Here is a 23,058-nt window from a genome sequence, read left to right on the forward strand (position 1 = left end):
ACTTTTTCTTTTTTGTTTTTTTGAGATGGAGTCTCACTCTGTTGCCCAGGCTGGAGTGCAGTGGCGCCATCTCGGCTCACTGCAACCTCCACCTCCCAGGTTCAAGTGATTCTCCTGCCTCAGCCTCCTGAATAGCTGGTAGCTGGGATTACAGGCATATGCCACCACGCCCGGCTAATTTTTGTATTTTCAGTAGAGATGGGGTTTCACCATGTTGGCCAGTCTGGTCTCGAACTCCTGACCTCAAGTGATCCACCCACCTCAGCCTCCCAAAGTGCTGGAATTTCAGGTGTGAGCCACCACGCCTGGCCAGAACCATGTTTTTCAATCCAGTATATTTATACCATGATTTCCTCCCTTAATTTGATTTTTATATTGTATTTTATTCATAACAGTTAAATTAAAATAGCAGTTATTTCTGAAAAAGCTCCATCAAAATCAATACGTTGATTACCCATTTTTAAAGGTGCCATTGTAGGTTTCTGTTGCTATGTGACAGGATTGATATTTTAAGTGCCTGGTAAAGTGCAACACACCAAGGGGACATTCAGTTGAAGGCTGTTTTATGATGAGTATCATTTGTGCTTTTTATGGTTAAAATCAAATCTAAAATGTTGACAACAATGGTTGGTATATCAACTTTACTCTTCCATTTTATAGCTCATCTTTTATATTTAGAACTCTGTACCTCTTCATTAAATTGTACATTTTAAAAATATGAAAACGTCAGAGAGAATAATAAATCTTTACATCCAAACCTAATGATGCTGCTGCTGCATATGGAGAAATACACATGATCTTTTCTCTGGGAAGAATGGCCTATTGCAAACCACCACTCTCTTCTATTTGCACATGAAGGTGGAAACCACAGTGGCCTTAAGAGCATTTTTCCTTAAGACATGCTCACATGATATCTAGGAGGCCAATAGCAAGAACGTGAAAACTTAGTCTCTGCTAGGACATAAATACATCAAAAGATTTGGTATTTTTTAGTTTTGATGAAACCATACTGTTATCATCAATTTAAAATAGTTTTCTATTTGGCAGATTTTATCATTTAGGCTTTAATTAAATTTTGAGAAAAAACACTTTCCTAAAACAAAATTGAGATTTTTTAAAAAATATAAAACATACGCAGAAGCATGTTGCACCAGGACTCCATATCAGGAGTTACACTCCTAGAGGCAGGACTCCCTAGAGTGAGTCCTAGAGATTGTATACATAGCAAAGCTACACCCTTATTCTGTTGGATGGCTCATAAGTGTTGATTGGGTTATATCATTCTACACTAATTTTCACTATTTCTCTTAACAATCATCCTTTATAATCATTCTTTATATCCAAAGAGTATATATCCTGTACTATTTGCTCTGATTTTGACAGGGAAAGGTCCTTCATAAGAATTTTGTTCTTCCATGAGAAGTAAGCATTTTAATGTCTCTAGCTCATTTTTCCCTCAAATATCCCAAATACAGTAAAGCCATCTAAATTCCCTAACCCCATATCAAAAACAGTACACTGAAAAACTCAAAGACTTTGACAGCGACAAGGCTGCCATTCATGTGTTCCTTCAGGAAGTGTCAGACGCTGTTATGAAAGTGATAAGACACTGCCCCAATTCTCACAGTGTGAGACAGTGAGCAGACTCAACAGAATGCACACGATGAGAGTGCCAGAAAAGCGACGTCCTCAGGGCGGGAGCAGGAGACGCGGCAACGTAATCTGCGAGAATGCGGGAAGGCGGCAGGGAAGCGCCCAGTAGGCAGGGCCGCGACAAAGAAGGGAGGAAACTCATCCCGGGCAGGCGTCAGCGTGGCTGGGAGAGCGCAGCGCGCGCGGACAGAACGGGGGCAGGCGACAGGAAAAGGTGTGAACGCGCGGCTGAAAGCGACTGGGACCTGGGTGATCCGCGCGCAGAGAGCAGAGCTTAGTCCTGCGGGAGCCGCAAGCAGGACAAGGGCGTGGGTGGGAAGACTGGAAGGTCAGCTGGTAGATGGGGGACACTGAGGGCAGACAGAGCAACCGGAAGCTTGCTGCAATCGACAAGAGAAACTAGGAGGCTAAAGAGTCAGTGGCTTTGAAAAAGTCAAAATACTTCCGAGGTAAAACAAAACATTTAATAACCCGCCGAGGAAAAAAGTGGAGGCTGGCACACACGTCACTAACCATAACGTGGAGGTCTTTAAAGTAAATCATGATAGTTTTTGTTGTTGTTGCTTGAGACAGGGTCTCGCTCTGTCGCCCAGGCTGGAGTGCAGTGGAACGATCTCGGCTCACTGCAACCTCAGCCTCCCGGGTTCAAGCGATTCTCCCACCTCAACCTCCCGAACGAGGTCTTAATACGTTGCTCAAGCTGGTCTCGAACTCCTGGGCTCAAAGGATCCGTCAGCCTCCGCCTCCCAAAGTGCTGGGATTACCGGCGTGAGAGACCGCGCACCTGGTCCAAATTTAATTTTGTGATGTGGGGTTAAGACAGGGGAAAGCCCCTAGGCTCGGGGATTCAGGGGGGAAAGCTCTCCCTCCGGCATCTAAAAAATGCCCACCAGAAAGGAGGAAAGGTGGGCTTCTAAGTTACCTACTCTTTACCCCACGGGCTGCATTTCACGTGGGCAGCGCCGCCAGGTGAACACTCAATCCACCGCAAACACGAACTCTTTTCAATATCAGATTACCATAAAGATAGAGGAACACATCCTGAGCAAAATCCTTCCTGTCCAGTCACCTTAAAGCCTCTTTCACTGTCCTCCGCGACGCAGTCTGTAAAACTGCCAAAGGAGGGCTGAGGCCAAAGTCCACGCGCTGCGCAGGCGCACCATCCGCAGCGTGGGCGAAAGGCGGGGCAGGAAGGACGTTTCCCAGAAGGCCCCTCCATCGCAGCTGCCCTTCCTCCCGCTCACAGGCCGCGTGACGTGACTCCACCCACCACGCTTCTCGGTCGCAAACAGCAGTTTGCCAGCGCCCCCCTGCGGCCCGGCTGGGCACTGCGAACATGCACTCAGGGCCAGAGCGAGAGTAGGCCGAACGCGGCGAGTCCGGCAGCCGCCGTCGTCACCTTAGCGCGCCGACAGTGAGCCAAGCGAGCGAGGGAAGGGAGGAGGAGGGAGACGCGCGGGGAGGGGAGGGGAGGGGAGGGAGGAGGCTAGACAAGGCGGGGGAAGGGGGAGTAGCGGTGGCGCAAGTCGCGCGGAGCGGCGCAACCTGGGTCGCTCCCTGCTTCGCCGCCGCCTGTGGACCGAGCCAGCGGAGTCAGTGTCCCAGAGACCCTGTAACACCACAAAGCAGACGAAGGAGTCCATGTTGGGGAACTTGTTGGCGGAGTGACTGTGACCTGGGAACCTGCTGTGGGGCCGCGGCCGGACCGAGCGCCTCGACCTCGGCCTGAGGTAAACATTGGTCGACCTGCGGGGTGGATGGGCTTGGGCAGCTGTCTGGGCTAGACGAGGGATAGCGGCCGGCGCAGAGCGCTGGAGCGGGCCTAGGGCGACGCCAGGGCTGACAAAGTTTCGGAATCTCGCGCGGCCCGTGCGACGTCGTGCGCTGGGAGGAAAGTTAGAGCTGCCTCTCGAGATGGGGGAGGCTGCGGCCGGGAGGGCCGCTTTCCCTCCCGCTGCCCCGCGAGGGAGGCCCGGCCCTGGGCCGCCGCCGCCTCTCTGTCGCACTCCGTCCCATTTCCTCCTTGTGGCCTACGCGCCTCCCGCCGCCTTAGCCGGCGAAGCCAGTCCCCGCCCGGGTGCAGGGTCCTACAGGGGGACAAGGGGCTCCACGCCAGAACCGCCGCAGACGCCCTCCTCCCTGCGGTGGAAACGTGTCCTGCTGAGCTTCCGGGCGCTCCCGACCGCGGTGTCGGCTTTTCTTGGGAGAATTTGGTCGCGAGCGTCCAAGCCCGCTAGTGAAACCAAACTTTACTACGCCGTGACCTGTCGAGTGCGCGAATGGGGAAGAGCCGGCGCTTCTAAGCATCAGCGTTTTTCACTCCGTGATCTGAACTTCAAACTACTCACCCACCCCCAATGTTTTAAATTCGCTACCTGGGCTGACGACTACGGGGCCGGGAGATATAAATTTAGCCTAATCGGTTGCTCCTCCTCGGACTTAGGAATTTTGAACCATTAAAAAGATTTCTTACAGATGGCTGGCGGTCTTGCCACCAACACGTATTTTGGAGTATTGTTTCAAAAGTAGACGCTCGATTTAGAGTACTTGATTTAGACATTCACAGATTCAAATGTTGAATTTTGAAATACCTTCAATATATTTCCGTATTGTATTACATACAGTGTCTACCAGCTGACTGTTGTTCATTCATTTTGGGCTACATTTTGGCTAACATGCTACCACTGACCTAAGAGAAAGAGACTTAAGCAAAACTGCTGAAAAATGTTTTTAATGCTTTGTGTAGTAGATGCTGATGTTACATTTTCTCCGCTTTGGGAATTGCCCCCGAAATTTGGGAATAGCATATTAATAAATGCAGTATTTTTTCGTTTTAGAAAGAAAAATTAATTTCTACATATCACTACCTACCTCAGCAGCAGAATATCAGGGCAGTACATTTTAAAATAACGGTTTTTATATTTTATTAGTAATTGTATTAAAATTTTGACATGTAATCAAGTCTATTTCTAAACAACTACTTTCTCTTTCCTGTTTCTTTGGCAGTTGGCTTGATCATCTCACTATTTTGGTCAAAAGATGCAAGGAAAAAGTTTATGGGCCTTTTGTTTTTGTTGTTTTAACTCAGTGGGCAAGAGAAATGAAATCTTGAAACTGTCTTTGGATTTCTTGTGTTCTATATTATCCTATTGGATAATCTGAATTTACATTTTTTATGCAATATGGGTTTTTTAAAAATAGTAGTTCTTAGGGTAGCTGCATTTTAGCTGTATTTTTTGGTGCTTGCAGATATTTTAACAGTCATTCAGTTTTTCACATTCAGATAGTGAACTTTTTGCCTGAGAGTTTGAGTACATTTTAAGATTCCATTGGGGTAAAATTTGAATGTTTGCTTACTGTAAGTATACTCATGCTTTAAAGACATTCTTCAGTATAAAGGGGAAGAAAACTGTAGAAGAAAATTTAAAGTTTCTAAATATGTTGCCTGAAAACATGTCATGGAGGAAATATTACGGAGAATTTTTTTACTTTTTCTGTTAATACCTTCATGTGGTAATGGGGCCAGTGTGTTAAGATCAAAACTTTTCAGGAGTTACTTAGCTCCCTATCGTCGTTTGGCACCAGCTAGGGCTTAGACAGTTTTCTTGAAAACCTGTGCTTTTATTCACAGAGATAGGATGAATCAGTGCAGTTACGTGATACTGTTGATTCATCATCAATAACATCTTTTAGTAATCAGAAAGTGCAGTATTATACTACCCATCAACTTAATACTGAACTTTTAAAGTGTATCAGAGATAGTCGTAGCATCTTAAAGAGATAGCAGGCATAAAAGTAATAAAAAGAAAGTCAACTGTAGATTAATTTTCATTGTAGCTTCCCTTTAGCAAACCCTGCTATCACCTGCTCTTGTCTTTTAATGATGTAAATTGTACCTTGACAAGGTTTACCTTGCCCAGTGAAATAAAATCCAGATTTTTAATTATAGTCAGTCCCCCAAAATAAATTAGTAGCCTTGCACCTTGTCTTGCTTCTGAGCAGTAATACTGTTAGTAATACTATTACTCAGCAGTAATACTGAGTAGAGCCCAGAGTTAAAATATCCTGTATCATTCTCTTGCTATTCCCAAAACTCATCTTTGCATTGTATTTTTTTAAGTTGTATCTGTGAACTTAATGTACGTAGACACATAAAAATTCAATACAAAGCATAAAAACACAACCACTATTTTGCTTTCAGAAATATCTTCCTAAAAAGTCACTGTGATCTTTGCTGATCTACAGTCTTTAACTCTCCATAGCCAGAGTGATCCTGATAAAATGTCAGGTCAGGTAACTTCTATTCTCAGATGACTTCCCTCCTCAGTCATAGTAAATTCCATACTCCTATGGTCTACAAGACTCTATGATTTGAGTCTCTTCTTCCTCTCTGACTTCATCTGCTCACTGTTTCTCCAATCTCCTTTCCCCTGTGCTGTTGTGGTCTTTTCTAACTACTATGTATAAAACAACAGCCTTCCCCCCGATATTTCGTATCTGTTTTTATACCAGATTTTTCTCCATAGCATTTATCATTTTGCAACATGCTTTGTAATCTACTAACTGAGGTTTATTGTTTATTTTCTTCACTCTAATTTAGCTTCTGTGAGGTCAGCATTTGTCAGTATTGGTCACTGTTTTGTCCCTAAACACCTGAACAATGCCTTACATGTAAGTTAATGAATTAACATGCTTTCAGCTATAAAACATTACGAATAGTGATTGTGGTTTGAAAGTTTAGACTAAGCAAGTCTCTGGCATAAACTGCCCAGTTAGTTATATCCATGCACGTGAGCCATGTTCATTTCGGGGGTCCTTGTTTTTTGTTGTTGTTTGTTTTGTTTTTGCTTTCAGATAGCATCTCGCTCTGTCTCCCAGACTGGAGTGCAGTGGTGTGATCACAGGTCTCACTATGGTGCCCAGGCTGGTCTCAAATTCCTGGGCTTAAGTAATCCTCCCACCTTGGCCTCGCAAAGTGCTGGGATTACAGGAATGAACCCCCACAAGTAGCCTAAGCGGTGTGTGTTTTTAGAGGAGTGTGACAGTATGTGACCTTGAAACTATCATTTGTCTTAATATAGAAGGAGCTAAGAATGCCTCAGCTAAGAGTAGAGCAGTGTAATAGTTTGTTTTCACGCTGCTGATACACCTGAGACTGGGAAGAAAAATAGGTTTAATTGGACTTACAGTTCCACATAGCTAGGGAGGCCTCAGAATCATGGTGGGAGGAGAAAGGCACTTCTTACATAGTGGTGGCAAGAGAAAAAGAGGAAAATGCAAAAGCAGAAACCCCTGTTAAAACGATCAGATCTTGTGAGACTACCATGAGAACAGTATGGGGGTAACTGCCCCGTAATTCAAATTATTTCCCAACAGGTTGCTCCCACAACACGTGGGAATTATGGGAATACAATTCAAGATGAGATTTGGGTGGGGACACAGCCAAACCATATCAAGCAGTATAACTATCTTATTGTTAAAAATGTTGTCATTTAGAAGCCATATTAATTTCTTAACGTTCCAGAAGGCAGAAGTAGGATTGTGGTGATATGTATTGAAAGGGAGGAGAGAGGCAGCAAGAGGAGATCTGGGAGAATTAGTTAGCAGTCTTTTCTAGTAGTCTGGGAGAGATGAGGATAACTTGAATTAGGATGATAATTGTGGAGATGGGCTCAGTGGATGGGATTTGAGACCAGCAGGCCTCAGTTAGTAGATTGAAAGTGAGGGAGAAAGAAATTTGAAAAACGACTTTTGGGTTACATTCCTAGGTTGTGCCAGATAAGGACAAGAGCTCTTTTGGTTTTAATATATCAGGCTTAAAGTACCTTTGGAGCTTTCAGGTAGAAGTTCCTGTAAGTACTAGATGTATGGTTCTAAAATTCAGAGGAGGAGTATGGGCTGGAAATGGAAAACTGGAGTCACCCATACAGATAATTGGAACTATAGGTATGGATGAAATTGCCCAGGTGAGGGAATATAACTTGGGGGGAAAAAAGCTTAGGATGGAACCACAATGACCTCTAACATTTAAAAAACTTTGCTGGAAGAATGTGAGCTCCCAGAGAATACTGTGAAGATCAGAGAAGTAGAGGGTGAGTGGGGTGTTACAGAAACCAAAGGAAGAGTGTGTTACAAGGAGAGAGAAGTCAAGAAGAGAGAGTTGGGTCAAGTGTTGATAAGAGTTTAGTAAGGTAAGAACTAAAAAAAAAATTTGTTGACTAACAATGTGAAGTTCATTGGCCTTTTGAACAAGCAGGACAGTAAGGTGATGCCTCTGTAATTGCTTAACTAGATCTAAAAGTATTGAGATCAAAGTTTAATTATCACCCATATTACAGAAGACAGATAATGTTTATCAGATATTTACTATGTGTCAGCCACTCTGTTGTAGACATTTTACATAAATTTTCATTTGATCTTTTCAGTAGCCTTGCAATGTTGAATGTATTAGTCCATTTCACATGAGTCTGGGGCTCTGGAGAAGTTAAATGACTTAGTGTCAGAGAAGTTGCTAAGTATCTATACCTGGGTCCATCTGACTTTCAGTCTTCAGTTGTTTCACTGATCTAGAGGCCTGTCAACCTCTATATCGGTGCTGTCCAGTAGACAGTTCTGTAATGATGGAAATGTTTTGAATCTGTATTGCCTGGTGTAATAGTTACGTGGTTGTTGAGCACTTGCAAAGTGGGTAGTGCAGTTGAGGTACTGAATAGTGGTTATTGGACGATGCAGATAGAGATCAAAGGTCATTGACAATCTCCTAATAATAAAGCAGGGTCTTATAAAAAGAAGAGGTGAAAATATATACTGTCATGCTGTTCTTCATTTAAAAGGAACACTGCTTTGCTTATCTTCTGTAAGTGAATTTTATAGGTAACTACAAAAAAAAAAAAATTCTCAAACTTTCAGAAAAGTTCCTAGTACAGTACAAAGAACTTTTCCCCCTTGAGTCTTTTGAGAGTAAATTGTAGAATCCCACTTAAGTTCCATGTACTCTACAAAGACCTTTTTTCTCCTAAACCAGTTGAGAGTAAGTTGCAGGTACAGTCTCATCACCTCAAACAAGTACAAGGATTTTGTGTTGCACAACTACAGTATAACCATCAAAATTAGGAAATTGGCATGGTGCGGTAGCTCACAGCTATAATCGAGAACTTTGGGAGACAGAGGCGGTAGGATTACTTGAGCCTAGGAGTTTGAGACCAGCCTGGGCAACATAGTGAGAACTTGTCTCTACAAAAAAGAAACAAAACTAGGTGTGGTAGCATGCACCTGTGGTCTCAGCTACTCAGGAGGCTGAGACGGGGGGATCACTTGAGCCCAGGAAGTTCAAGGCTGCAGTGAGCTAAGATTGTGCCACTGCATTACAGTCCGGGCATCAGAGCAAGACCCTGTCTCAAAAAAAAAAAAAAAAAAATTAAGAAATTAATCTTCCTATATTATTAGAATCTAACCTCAGACCACATTCAAGTTTTGCCAGTTTCCACAGTAATTTCCTTTGTAACAAAATAATTCAGAATTCTGTGTTGCATTTAACTGTAACATCTTTTTAGACTCCTTCAACTTGGAACAGTCCCCCAGTCTTGACTTTCATGACCTTGTTTGTACTGCTTAAAGCTTATAGATTAGTTCTGTTGCAAAATGTCTCTCCATTTGGGTTTGCATGATTCTTTTTCTTTTTTCCCCCCACATGTACTTTCTGTAGGATGCCAGATATTTCCTTATGGTTAGATTCAGATTGTACGCTATTTGACAGTAATGATGTTGCGTTTTTCTCATTGTGTCCTATCAAATGGCATACAATTTCTGTTTGTCTCATTACTGATGATATGTGATAACTTGATATCGCATAGTGTGCACTATAATAACTTGATTGAGGTAATATCATCCAAGCTTCTTCACTGTAAAGTTACTTTTGTCCCATTGGTAATTAACATGCATTTTTGTGGAAAAGTATTTTGAGACTGTAAAAATACCCCATTCCTTGTTAAACTTGCTATTTATTTATTCCGAGATTGTCTTAGCTTTGGCTATTGAAAGCCCTTCAAGATAGTTTCTGTTTTCTTTTGACTTGTTCCTCATACTTCCTTTTTTGTTTTTTTGAGGTGGAGTCTTGCTTTGTTGCCCAGGCTGGAGTGCAATGTGGTGATCTTGGCTCACCACAAACTCTGCCTCCCAGGTTCGAGTGATTCTTGTGCCTCAGCCTCCCAAGTAGCTGGGATTACAGGCGTGGGCCCCTACACCTGGCTAAATTTTGTATTTTTAGTAGAGATGGGATTTTGCCATGTTGGCCAGGCTGACCTTGAACTCCTGACCTCAAGTGATCTGCCTGCCTTGGCCTCCCAAAGTGCTGGGATTACAGGTGTGAGCCACCACACCCAGCCATTTCCTTCCTTTTGGGCATAAGAAAATGAAGCTCACCTTGTACTTTCCCTGCCCCAGCACTGGAATCAACCATTCCTCCAAAGAGTGGTTGCTTTTAGTGGAAAAAGGTATTTAGCAAACAAGATTTGGATGCTCTAATTATTTCGATGTCTATGTGTAGAAAACCATGAATTGGTACCAATTTCTCCAATTTCAGTCCATGAGATTTGTTCTCTTTTTTTCCATTACCAAATTTATAACTCCCTTCTCACGAGGAGAACTCTGACTCATTGTCATTACTTACTAAATTTGATAAATGCCCTGCATATGGCCAGTTTCCCATTGCCTTAACTTTTTTCTCTACTTAGGCTCTGACATCCTGTCCTGGGATGCACCACTTACTCCATACTTCTTAGATACCCCATACTGAAGATTTTACCATTCTGTTTGAGCTCTGCCTTAATCTGGGTTCCCTCACTATTCCTAACATGGGCATTTTGCTCACTAACTTGGTCTCCAATGCCTCCAGCCAGAATAGCAGCATACAGACGTGTTCTTTTAAAATTTATACTTACTCCTTTTTGTAAAAGATTATTATACCAACACTTTTAGTGAAAATTAAAAGTGTTCTCAGTCTTTAAATTCAAACCCTCTAGAGTACATTTAAACCCTCTTGAGACTCACATCTCTGTTAGGGATAAGACTAAACTTCTTTTTTTATCCTTTCTTTTACCCTAGACTTCTCAGATGTACTTTTAGGGTTGTCTTTTTATTGTAATTTTGACAATAAGGTAAAAATTAGTTCAGTCTTTTGTGTGTGTGCGTTTGTGTGTTTGTGTGTGTGTATAGGTTTAGGAGTCAGTCAGACCTGGTTTTGAACTCTGGTTGTCCTAGATGACTGTCACCTTCTATAGGTGATCTAATCAGTATCTCAGTTTCATCACCTAATTTTTTAATAACATTTATCTAAGTCCAGTGGTAATAGCAACTAACTCTGTCTCTTGTTCATATTCTTAAGTTAGCTCTGTTTAATGTACGATTTTTAAGCCTTTTTAATGCGGTGTTCTGTTGTTCAGTATTGACGGTGTTTTAAGTTTTTAAATATACCGTGTTCTGGTATTTTGCGGATTAAACGTGGAAAGGCATGCCAGAATGTGTAGTTCATTACCTAGTATGTTGTAGGCATTCACTCTACCCATGGTTCTGAACTCCAGGTTTGTTGATGTCTATGTGTCTATTAGGTCTGTGCCCTAGGGGAGCTTAGCTCTAATCGGGCCTTCTTTATTGATATGTAGTCTTCTTTCCATTTTCTCCTGACTGGTTTCCCCTACTGTCCATCTCCCCACTGCCACCACCTTTCTGCTACTGCATTAAGCTCAAAGTCCCCAATTTAAACATCTTATAAACAACTTTAAAAACAGATAAATGGGATAAATTGAAGTCCACCTAAGAAAACACAATTTAAGTCCTAATTTAGACTGAAGAACATTAACTTTTTGCACTTTATTATTTTTATTTTTCTTCACTTGCCTCAGTCGTTAGTTACTCCCCCACTGGTACATTTAAAAAATGTCTTAGGAACTCTTTGACTATTTCTTGTATTTGGCACTTAGCATATGCTTTCTTGTTCATCTTCTGTATCCTATGTCTCCAAGTCTACTCTTTGTACCTGAAGGGATACAGTATCTTAATCTGTCTTTTTATTCCAATACCAGGCTTAGTATCCTGACCACAGTAGTTATTTAGCAGCTTAAAGCAAACCAAAACAGAAATACAAACATGAAAGAGAGCGGCCAAAACAACACTGTTTTAAAAATTCTCTGGGATCAATCAAACAGTTTACAAATAATAGGTCTTGTTTGTTTTTTTTGTTTTGAGACACAGTCTCATTTTGTCACCCAGGCTGGAGTGCAGTGGCACAATCTCGGTTCACTGTAACATCTGCTTCCCAAGTTCAAGCAATTCTCCTGCCTGAGCGTCCTGAGTAGCTGGGATTACAGGCATGCACCACTACACCCGGCTAATTTTTGTATTTTTAGTAGAGACAGGGTGTCGCCGTGTTGGTCAGGCTGATCTCGAACTCCTGACCTCTGCCCTCCTCAGCCTCCTGAATTGCTGGGATTACAGTCATGAGCCACCGCACCCAGCCCTGATAGGTGATTTTTTTTTTTTAAATGTAAATATACTTATAGCACTATTTTGTATGCCTAGATGGCTTGTCAAGAAGAATGTTTCGGTAAACTGTTATAATGGGGAATAAATATTAATGACTCAAAAAATTTATAAGCTATCATTCACCTGAAAACCTCATCATAGAAAACCCATCAGATAGGACAGTTTTAATGTAATAGGTAATATTTCTTTAGGAACTGTTGTGCGTGTCCAGTTACTTAATGCATCAACATGAGTAATGTGAGGGAGATGCATGAAATGAAATAGCTTCATTGTTTCAAAACTGCCACAGAACTAGATATAATTAAAACTGAATGGAGGGTAAACAAATCCAATTAGACTCTTTAAATAGGTTTAAAATATAGTTCATATTAATATAGCCATTCCAACTGTCTTTTATTATTGTTTGTATTGTTTGGCATATCTTGGTCTATATGTTTAACCTATCTTTATTTTTAAAGAGTTTCTTGTAGACAGGCATATAATTCAGTCTTTCTTTAAAATCCAGTTTGATAATCTCTTTTAATTGGTGTGCACGATTATTTACATTATTTACATTTAATATAATTATTACTGTTTGCTCCTCTATTTTCTTCCTTTTTTGGGAGGTGTGGGGAGAGACAAGGTCTCACTCTGTTCCCTGGCTAGAATGCTATGGGATGGCCGTAGTTCCCTGCAACCTTAATCTCCTGGGCTCAAGTAATTCTCCTGCTTCAGCCTTCAGAGTACCTCGTACTACAGGTGCGTGCCGCCACACTCGGCTAATTTTAAAAATTTTTTGTAGAGATAGGTGTCTCATTGTGTTACACAGGCTGGTCTTAAACTGAGCCTCAAGCAACCCTGCCTCAGCCTCCCAAAGTGTCTGTCCTTTTTTAGATTATATGAATATATTTTGATATTTTATTTAAATGTATCCCTTGGTTTTTTAACTCTTATCTCTTCGTATTATTTTTTAGTGGTTGCATTAGAGCTTCATGGTCCAATTGAGTAGCCAGTAACTAAATATGTGACTCTTGCACTCGAAATGTGGTTAATTTGAATTGAGATGTACTCTAAGTATAAAATACACACTGGATTTTACAAAAAGAATGTAAAATAGCTCATTAAACAATTATTAAATTGATTACATCTTTAATAATTTTTAAATTTATTACATGTTGAAATGATAATATTTTGAACATATTCGGATCTACCATTCAATCCAGGAGTTCCACTACTCAGTACCTATAGGAAAAGAAGTCATTGTATGAAAAACACACATGCACACACGTTTATAGTAGCATAGTTCGCAATTGCAAAGATACGGAACCAACCTTAAGTGCCCATCAACTAAGTGGGTAAAGAGAACGTAGTACATATACACCGTGGGATAATACTCAGGCATAATGTCTTTTGCAGCAACTTAGATGGAGCTGGAGGCCATTATTCTAGGTGAAGTATCTCAGGAATGGAAAACCAGATATTGTATGTTCTCACTTATAAGTGGGAACTAAGCTATGAAGATGCAAAGGCATAAGAATGACATAATGGACTTTGGGCTGGGCGCTGTGGCTTATGCCTGTAATACCAGCACTTTGGGAGGCCGAGGTGGGCGGATCACTTGAGGCCAGGAGTTTGAGACCAGCCTGGCCAACGTGGTGAAACCCTGTCTCTACTAAAAATACAACAATCAGCCAGGTGTGGTGGTGCGCACCTGTAATCCCAGCTACTCCAGAGGCTGAGGCATGAGAATTGCTTGAGCCTGGGAGGTGGAGATTGCAGTGAGCCGAGATCACACCACTGCACTCCAGCCTGGGCAACAGGGCAAAACTCGGTCTCAAAAATAAGTAAGTAGAAAGATACAGTGGACTTTGGGGACTCAGGGTGAAGGTTGGCAGGGAGTGAGGGATAAAAGACTACATACTGGGTACAGTGTAATGTTGCTCAGGTGACAACTGCACCAGAATCCTAGAAATCACCACTAACGAACTCATTAATGTAACCAAGAACCACCTGTACCTCAAAAACTTATTGACATAAAAATAAATTTTAAAAAAGATTTTTTTCTTCATGTTTGCTTTGTTGCAGTTGATTATGATTTATTTGTTTGTTTATTTTTGAGATGGAGTTTCGCTCTTTTTGCCCAGGCTGGAGTGCGGTGGCACGATCTCAGCTCACTGCAACCTCCACCCCCACGGGTTCAAGTGATTCTTCTGCCTCAGCCTCTTGAGTAGCTGGGATTATATGTGCCTACCACCGTGCTCAACTAATTTTTGTATTTTTAGTAGAGATGGGGTTTCACCATGTTGGCCAGTCTGGTCTTGAACTCCTGATCTCAGGCAGTCCACCTGCCTCGGCTCCCCAAAGTGCTAGTATTACAGGCATGAGCCACTGTGCCTGGCCTTTGATTATAATTTGTAAGCATGTTTTTCTATTGCATTTATCCTATTTGGTGTTCTCTGAGCTTGGTGAATTTCTAAATTTGTGCCCTTCTTCAAGTTTAGGAGGCTTATGAACCTTATTTCTTCCAGTATTTTTTTCTGTACCAATTTCTTTCTCTTTCTGGTACTCAAGTGACAAAACTTTTGATGTTGTCCAGAGGACCCTGAGAGTCTTTATTTTTTTCTTCTTTTATTTCTCTGTTCTTCAGATTAGATCATTTCTGTTGATTTGGCTTCATGTTCACTGACTTCTTTGCATTTCTATTCTGTTATTGTACCCTTTTTTTAGACATCATATTTCTTACCTCTAAAATTTTAATTTTTTATACCTACTATTTCACTGCTGAGAATTGTCTTTTCTTTTTTTGAAAGTGTTTATTTTTTTCTCCATGGAGCATAGTTATAATAGGTAAAGTCCTCAGTAATTCCAATATTTGAGTTATCTTGGCGTTGGCAGTTATAGATTGTCTGTTCCCTTGAGAATTGGTCACATTTTCTGGTGCTTGGAATGTCAAGTAAGTTGGAACTGTATCCTGGACAATATTATGTTATATCGACTCTAGGCCCTGTAAATAGTCTTCTAGAGATGTTTTGTTTTAACAAATAGCCCATTAGATTCAGACCATACATTTTGGTGGGGTTTTTTGTTGTTGTTTTGTTTTTGAGACAGGATCTTTGTTGCATAGGCTGGAGTGCAGTGGCATGACCATAGCTCAAGCAATCCTACTGCCTCAGCCTCCCAAGTAGCTGGGGCTGCCTGTGTGCACTACCACACCTGGCTAATTTTTGTTTGTTTGTTTGTTTGGTAGCAATGAGGTCTCGCTATGTTGCCCAGGCTGGTCTTGAACTCCTGAGCTCAAGCAATCTTGCCACCTTACCTCCCAAAGTGCTAGGATTACAGGCATGGGCCATCATGTCTGGCCTCAGACTGCAAACTTTGTCTTACCTTTTGGGGGTGATAGTTCACCTTTAGTTTAGTTTTCACAGCCTTTGCTGTATTGCCCTGGGTCTGTCCTGTGCTAACTGAATGCTTGCATAGCTCAGCTAGGACTTGTGTAGATTCATGCAGAGAATTAAGGAATCCTCTTGATCAGACTCTCTCCAGGATTTTTTCTCCACCCTGCAGTGTCCCCTTTTCCTGGTTCCTTTGGCTAGAAATGCCCAGAAAAATGGGGCTTCTCTCAGACTTTTAGCCACCTGTGCCACTGCCACCGTGTAACCACCCTAAGGACAAAGCTATGAGAGAAAAGATGAAAAATAAAACGAGAAGACTCAATGTAGTTTGCTTCTCCAGATTTTTACTCCCCTCCACATTCCACCTACTTTAATTTGCTTTTCAGAGTATAGTACTTAGATGAATTCCTTTAGTATTCTGCCCAGATTTTTTGAGATAGGCTATAATGGGGCCGACTTTGTGTTAGCCAAAACCATATTCTAAAATATATCTGAAAATAAAATTTGAATCAAATATTTATAAAACTTAAGAAATTTGAAAACCAGTAGACTAGGGAGAATACTCCAAATTTTCAGACTGAATAGCCAGCCCTGTGAACAGCCTAAAGTTAATCTGTAGCTAGAATAACTAGGGGAAATGAGATAAAAAACAAAAACGTATTTATTCAAGGATGACAGATAATATTTATTCTTCAGAAAATGGGAGAATGGTGTTTCGGTTTTTGGATCTTTTTGGGAGACAGGAATCTCAGAGCTCTAAGCGGCTGTTTGTTTAGGGGTTATTTTGATACAACTTTAAGGGACTTGGATCAATATCAGGGTTATTTTTTGGCATGGATTTGTAAAACTTCTCTAAATTATCACATCATTTAGAATAGTTTGTTTTAGGGATGTGTTCATTCACCATTTTTGACTCTTCATCCTGTTTACTTTCTCATTAACATAACTTACTGATATACTTTATGGTGTCGAACAGATCATATCCTGTGTTAGTCATGGCGAACATAGCAGAAGACTGACCAGTTAGAGATTTCACTTGAAAAAGTAGTTGGCAGTTTGTAGCATTTATAATAAGATTACATTTAGGAGATAATCCCAATATCACTCAATCTCTAACAGCATCATTTTGGTCTGAGTTGTCTCTTCCAAAAACAAACTATATATACTCTTTAACAATATTTCTTTAGTTTGTTAATTTATAAATCAGCTGCCCTGTTTCCCTAAAGCAAACTATTATAAATGATGTGATATATTAGGTTATGTCCTAAGACATTGACAACTAGTATCTTACTAATATCAGTTTAGTTTTTCCTATTAGTGTATTTTGGGAAGAGGAACGCTAATGGTATTTTGGAACCTGGTAGAACAGGACAGTCTTGATCCGATTATTCTACTCTCAGGTTCTTTGCACTAAAAGGGCGTGAAAATCACTCACTAAATAGAGCTAATTTAAGAGAATGGAACATAAGAGTTAACTGCTATTTATTACCACTGGACTCAGATAAATGTTACTTAATTAGTACTTAAATACTGTAAGGAGATGGTATTCGGGTGAGTTGTTGGGTAACTTATGACCCTTATAGAGATCTTTTTGTGTATTAGGCCGTTTAGTGTCAATGGTTAAGAGCATAGGAGAGCCTGATTTCCTGAATTTCAGTCCCAGCTCTACAGCTTGCTAGGTGTTTCCATGATAAAATGGGGGTAATGACAGTATCGCTGTAAAATGAAGTTAATCTCTCAAGATCATAGTGGTTTTTTAATATATGTAGAGAGGGGGGCTAAGTGTGTTTAGAATCGTGCCTGACAAATAACATGTGCTATGGTTGCTAAACATATCCATAAAAAATTGGGCACTCCTTTGAAGGCATGCTGTTGGATCCTGGTAATATAGTGATAAAGAAGGCAGATTAAAAGCCTAGCATTTTTGCAGTCATTTTAATCATTAAGAATGTTACCAATCCTTGTTGTTTGAATACTCATAATTTCTAGTGACTTGGATTAATATTTGTGTTATTTACTGGTAAATGGCTTATGGGTTCCAGTCCTACTACTTAATGCTGGCTTTTCGATCTTGGGCATGTTACTTACTTTCATTGTATGTAAAATTGAGATATCTCTTTCACCAGGTTCTATAAAAGTTAAATGAGATAATTCATGGCTTGTTAGAAAGCAGTAGCTAAAAATAATATGAAAAGCTTACACAAAAATCCAGGTTATGGACATTTGTAGCATTTGTAATATGATTACATTTAGGAAAGAATCCCCATATCTATTCATGCCTTATGCTAATATGGCAGAATTTTTTTTTTAAGTTTGCGTAGTATGTAATATAATCAGTATCTGGATTAGAGTTGTAGTATTTCATAGGAGTAGGATTGTGAAATTCTTTAAATTATGTGTAAAATATTCATATGAGGGCACATTGATACATATACATTTATGTAACATAATTGTACTTATCTCTGAGATAGCTAGAAGGATGAGTTTGTGTTTCAGAAATTCATATAACAGGCATAGCTAGAGAAAAGAGTAGATGTCGTGTTTATACTGTGCAAGATAATTGCTTTTTTCCATCTTGGTTTTATAATAGCTACTTGTACCAATTTGTAAGGGATTAGTATGAAGAAAGTGATCAATTCTCGAGAAACCAATGAAAGAGTTAACTTTCAGCATTTGTGTAAAAGAAACTAATTTCTGGAATTGAAACTCTGTAAAGTTTTAAAAATCTTGTTTAAACAGAATGGGGTAAAATTTCAGAAGCAGTGATTTGAACATCATCCCTTTTTTCCTATTAAATCCATTCTCATTTTTCTGTGACAAGCATTTTTATGTGGTCGTTTATTTTCAGTAATTCTCACCCTTTAACTCTTAGGATTTTTCTGTGGTTTCAATGTTTATGCCCTCTCCAAAATTCATGTTGAAACTTAATCCTGAATGCAACAGTGTTAAGTGGTGGCGCTTTTGGAAGGTGATTAGGCTGTAAGGGCTCTGCCCTCATGGATGGAATTAGTGCCTTCTATAAGGGCTGGAGAGAACTAACAGGGCCCTTTTATAAGGCACTAATTCCATCCATGAGGGCATAGCCCTCACAGCCTAATCACCTCCTGAAAGGCCCCCACTGAATACTTGAAGATGCAGTAACAGGTGCCATCTTGGAAGCAGGGACCAGATCCTCACTAGGCACTGAACCTGCTGATGCCTTGATCTTAGACTTCTTAGCCTCCACAACTGTGAGAAATTTCTATTTTTTATAAATTACCTGTCTCAAGTGTTTTTTTTTTTTTTTTTTTTTTTTTTTTTTGGTACAGCAGCACAAATGAACTAAGAGAGCTTTGTTTGTTATTTGGACAGGCGTTGTCATTTCTGCTCAGAAGTCTTTCCAAAGTACACCAAGTGTTAAAGTAAAAATATAGTTGACGTTTTCCTGTTTTTCTTAAAAGTATAAAAATTCACCAGTTCTTTCTCTGCTTCCATACTTCCACCCAGGATGCCTTTCTTGTCTTTGTTATTCTACCTCCCTGATGTGAAAATACAGTGCTGTTGATCCCAAGTGCTCCTGTAGTCTTCTTGGGAGGTTTGGTTGTAACATGAGTCTGTATGTGGTCCCAGCACTTTGGGAGGCCGAGACGGGCGGATCACGAGGTCAGGAGATCGAGACCATCCTGGCTAATACGGTGAAACCCCGTCTCTACTAAAAAAATACAAAAAACTAGCCGGGCGCGGTGGCGGGCGCCTGTAGTCCCAGCTACTCCGGAGGCTGAGGCAGGAGAATGGCGGGAACCCGGGAGGCGGAGCTTGCAGTGAGCTGAGATCCGGCCACTGCACTCCAGCCTGGGCTCGACAGAGCGAGACTCCGTCTCAAAAAAAAAAAAAAAAAAGAGTCTGTAACATCTCATTGCTCTTTTGCTTTTTGTCTCTAATAGTCATAAAGTTTAGTTTTCTACATGTAAACTCTACTTTTCCACACGTATAACTCTTTCCTTTAAAGTGCCTGTAACAGGCATTCAGAAATTGCCTGGCGGAAATAAAAATAAGAGAGCTTTAGGTTTGCCCTTAGCATATAAATTAGTTATGTCCTTGTACTTTAGTAAATGGGGATGAGAATCTTGAGGATAAATGAAGATTATGTAATCAACTCTTTGTATTCTGTCCTCCATACCTTAAGCAGGGGTGGGGTTATTAGACAACAATTGCATAAATATATTGAAGGTATCAAAGGACATATGCTACTGTTTACAGTTGTTTCTTATTTGGAAAATAATGGAAGCCTGTCATATATGATGATTTTTCAGACTGTCATGGTAAACTATCCAGGCACATAAAAGGCACTCGTTTTTATTTTCTTAAATAAAGTACTACATTGTAAATACATTCTTCCCATGGAGTGGATGACTGTCACATAAGAGTGTAACCTAACTGGGAGTCATAGTAGATGTCTTCCTTCGGTGATCACCCATGCTATCTTTAGGATTTTGGAACTGATCTGTTTCTGCACCTCTGCCTTAGAATTTAGTGGAGTTGTTAAATTGAGCCTGTTGTTTTTAATCTCTGTATCTTGACAGGTTATGGATATCTGTTGTCTCTCAGACCTGTCAGTGCTGTAGAAATGGAGAAAGCAGAGATAAAACATTCAAACACCCGTTCCCAAGCTCATCTTGTGACGGTATAATTTGGGTGGCTTCTGTGTTGACAGTAGTTATAAGAATTGGAACAACTGAAAGTATGAAGTTGACAATGAAAAAGTGCCTTTCTTGAAAATGTTAACAATTTATATTTTAGTTCGTAATATTTTCAAAAAATTGCTCTCGTGTTAGTCTTGTTAAGAAAATTGAACTTTTATTATATACAGTAAAATTGAGCTTTTTGAGGTATATAGTTCTGTGAGTTTTAATACATCTATAGATCTGTATTACCACTACAGTCAAGATTTGCAATGGTTCTATCACCCCCCAAAAAAACTGTATTGTTCTATCTCTGTAGTCATACATTCCCTTAACCCAGGTAACTGCTGACAAGTTCTCTATCACTATAGTTTTGCATGTAAATGCAATTCTAGAATATGTTGCTTTTTGAGACTGGCTTCTTTCACAAAATAGAATGCCTTTAAGATGCGTCCAATTTGTTGAATGAAATGCTAGTTCGTTCCTTTTTATTGCTGAGCAGTATTTCATTATATGATTGAATGTACCATAGTTTTTATTTTGATGAGGAGAATATAAATTTGTTCTTTTCATGTACTTTTTTTTTTTGTATGAGGATAATGCTGGATTCATAAAATGATTTGGGAAGTGCTCATCTTCCATTTTCTGGAAGAGATTGTGTTGATTTGGTGTTATTTCTTCTTTAAATATTTGTTAGAATTCACCAGGGAAATTACGGGGGTCTAGAGGTTTCTTTTTTGGAAGGCTTTTAACTACAAATTCGATTTCTTCAAATAGTCCTAAGGCTATTCAGGCTATCTACATCATCAGTCTGGCAAGAGGTTTAAATTTTATTGATCTTTTCAAAGAATGAGCTTTTGGTTTCGTTGATTTTTATCTGTTTTTCTGTTTGTGATTTCATTGATTTCTGTTCCTTTATTTTCTTTCCTTCTGCCAGTTTTGTATATAGTTTGCTCCTTTTTTAGTTTAAGATGCAAGTTTAAATTACTGATTTGAGATCTTTTCTGATAGAAGAAATTTAATACTTTAGTACTTTTGCTGCATCTCACATAATTTAAATATGGGTATGTTTGGGTTCAGGTCTATTTTCTGTTTGTTCCCTCTGTTTTTGTTCCTCTGTAAGCTCCTTCTTTGGGTTATGTAAAATTTTTTTAGTATTCCATTTTAACTGGCCAACCTGGACTGATTTGAAGGGAACTGGGTATAGTAGTTACCCCCTTTTCCATGTGGGAGCTATTTCAGGTAGATGCCTGAAACTGCAGATAGTACCAAACTCTATGTATATCATGTTTTTTCCTATATGTACATACTCATGATAAAGTTTAACTTATACATTAGGTGCAGGAAAGATTAACAACATTAAGGAATAATAGAACAATTATAACAATATACTACAATAAAAGTTATGTGAATGCGGGCTCTCTCAAAATATCTTACTGTATTTTACTCACCCTTCTTGAGATGAAGGTAGAGTGACACAAGACATTGACTAATGTTTTTAGTGGTAGCTCTAAGAATTATACATACTTAAAATTTTAGTCTGCTTAGAATTGATATTTTACCACTTGAAGTGAAATAGAGGTCTTACGACCATGTATGTCCCTTTATGTTCCCCCCTTTATGTTGCAGTTGTCTTGTGTTAAATGTACATATATAGGCATACCTCTTTTTATTGCAGTTCAGTTTATTGTGTTTTGTAGATACTGCATATTTTGCAAATTAAAGATTGTGGCAATTCTGCATCAAGCAGGTTTGCCGCCGTTTTTCCAACAACTTGTGTTTATTTCATGTTTCTTTCACAGTTTGGTAATTCTCACAGTATTTCAAATATTTTTGTTTTTTATTAAATCTGTTGTGATCTGTGATCAGTGATCTTTGATGTTACTATTGTAATTATTTTGGGGCACCACGAAGAGCGCCCGTATAAGACAGATAATTTATGTTTACCTTTGTTCTGACTGCTCCACTGACCAGCGCTGTTCCCTCGTCTCTCCCCTTCTCTTTGGACCTTCCTATTTCTCCACAATATTGAAATTAGATCAAACAGCCTTATCACTGATATGAAGAAAGTTCGACTGATCTGGGTAGAAGGTCAAATCAGTCATAACATTCTGTTAACTCAAAGCCTAATCCAGAGCAAGGCTCTGACACACTTCAAGCCTATGAAATCTGAGAGGGATAAGGAAGCTGCAGAAGAAAAGTTTGAAGCTAGCAGAGGTTGGTTCATGAAGTTTAAGGAAAGAAGCCATCTCCATAACATAAAAGTGCAAGGTAAAGCAGCAAGTGCTGATGCCGAAGCTGCATCAGGTTATCCAGAAGACCTAGCTAACATCATTTATGAAAGTGGCTATACTAAACAAAAGATTTTTAATGCAGACGAACCAACCTTCTATTGAAAGAAGACGCCATCTAGGACTCATAGGTAGAGAGGAGAAGTCAGTGCTTGGCTTCAAAGCTTCCAAGGACAGGCTGACTGTCTTGTTAGGAGCTAATGCAGCTGGTGACTATAAATTTATAAACCTGAGTCCATTGACCGTTCTGAAAATTCCAGGACTCTTAAGAATTATGCTGAATCTACTCTGTGCTCTATAAATGGAACAACAAAGCTTGGATGATAGCCCATCCTTTTACAGCATGGTTTACTGAATATTTTGAGCTCACTGTTGAGACCAAGTGCTCAGATAAAAAGATTCCTTTCAACATAGTACTTACTCATTGACACCTAGCCATCCAAGAGCTCTGATGGAAATATTTAGAGATAAATGTTGTTTTCATGCCTGCTAACACAACATCCATTCTTCAACCCAATGATCAAGAAGTAATTTTGACTGTTA

The 23,058-nt window shown here is 39.9% G+C and overlaps 1 protein-coding gene across 2 annotated transcripts in view; it reads left to right on the forward strand.

The window, feature by feature from the left end:
- Window positions 1–3,052: 3,052 nt before the first annotated feature.
- SCAF11 (SR-related CTD associated factor 11) overlaps window positions 3,053–23,058 on the forward strand; it is a 77,751-nt gene continuing 57,745 nt past the window's right edge. For both annotated transcript variants that reach the window (XM_010382280.2, XM_010382281.2), the window contains exon 1: window positions 3,053–3,383. The gene's annotated coding sequence lies outside the window, so the exon portion shown is untranslated. The remainder of the gene's footprint in view (window positions 3,384–23,058) is intronic.

The sequence above is a fragment of the Rhinopithecus roxellana genome, chromosome 10, assembly GCF_007565055.1.
Source record: "Rhinopithecus roxellana isolate Shanxi Qingling chromosome 10, ASM756505v1, whole genome shotgun sequence".
Lineage (NCBI taxonomy): Eukaryota > Metazoa > Chordata > Mammalia > Primates > Cercopithecidae > Rhinopithecus > Rhinopithecus roxellana.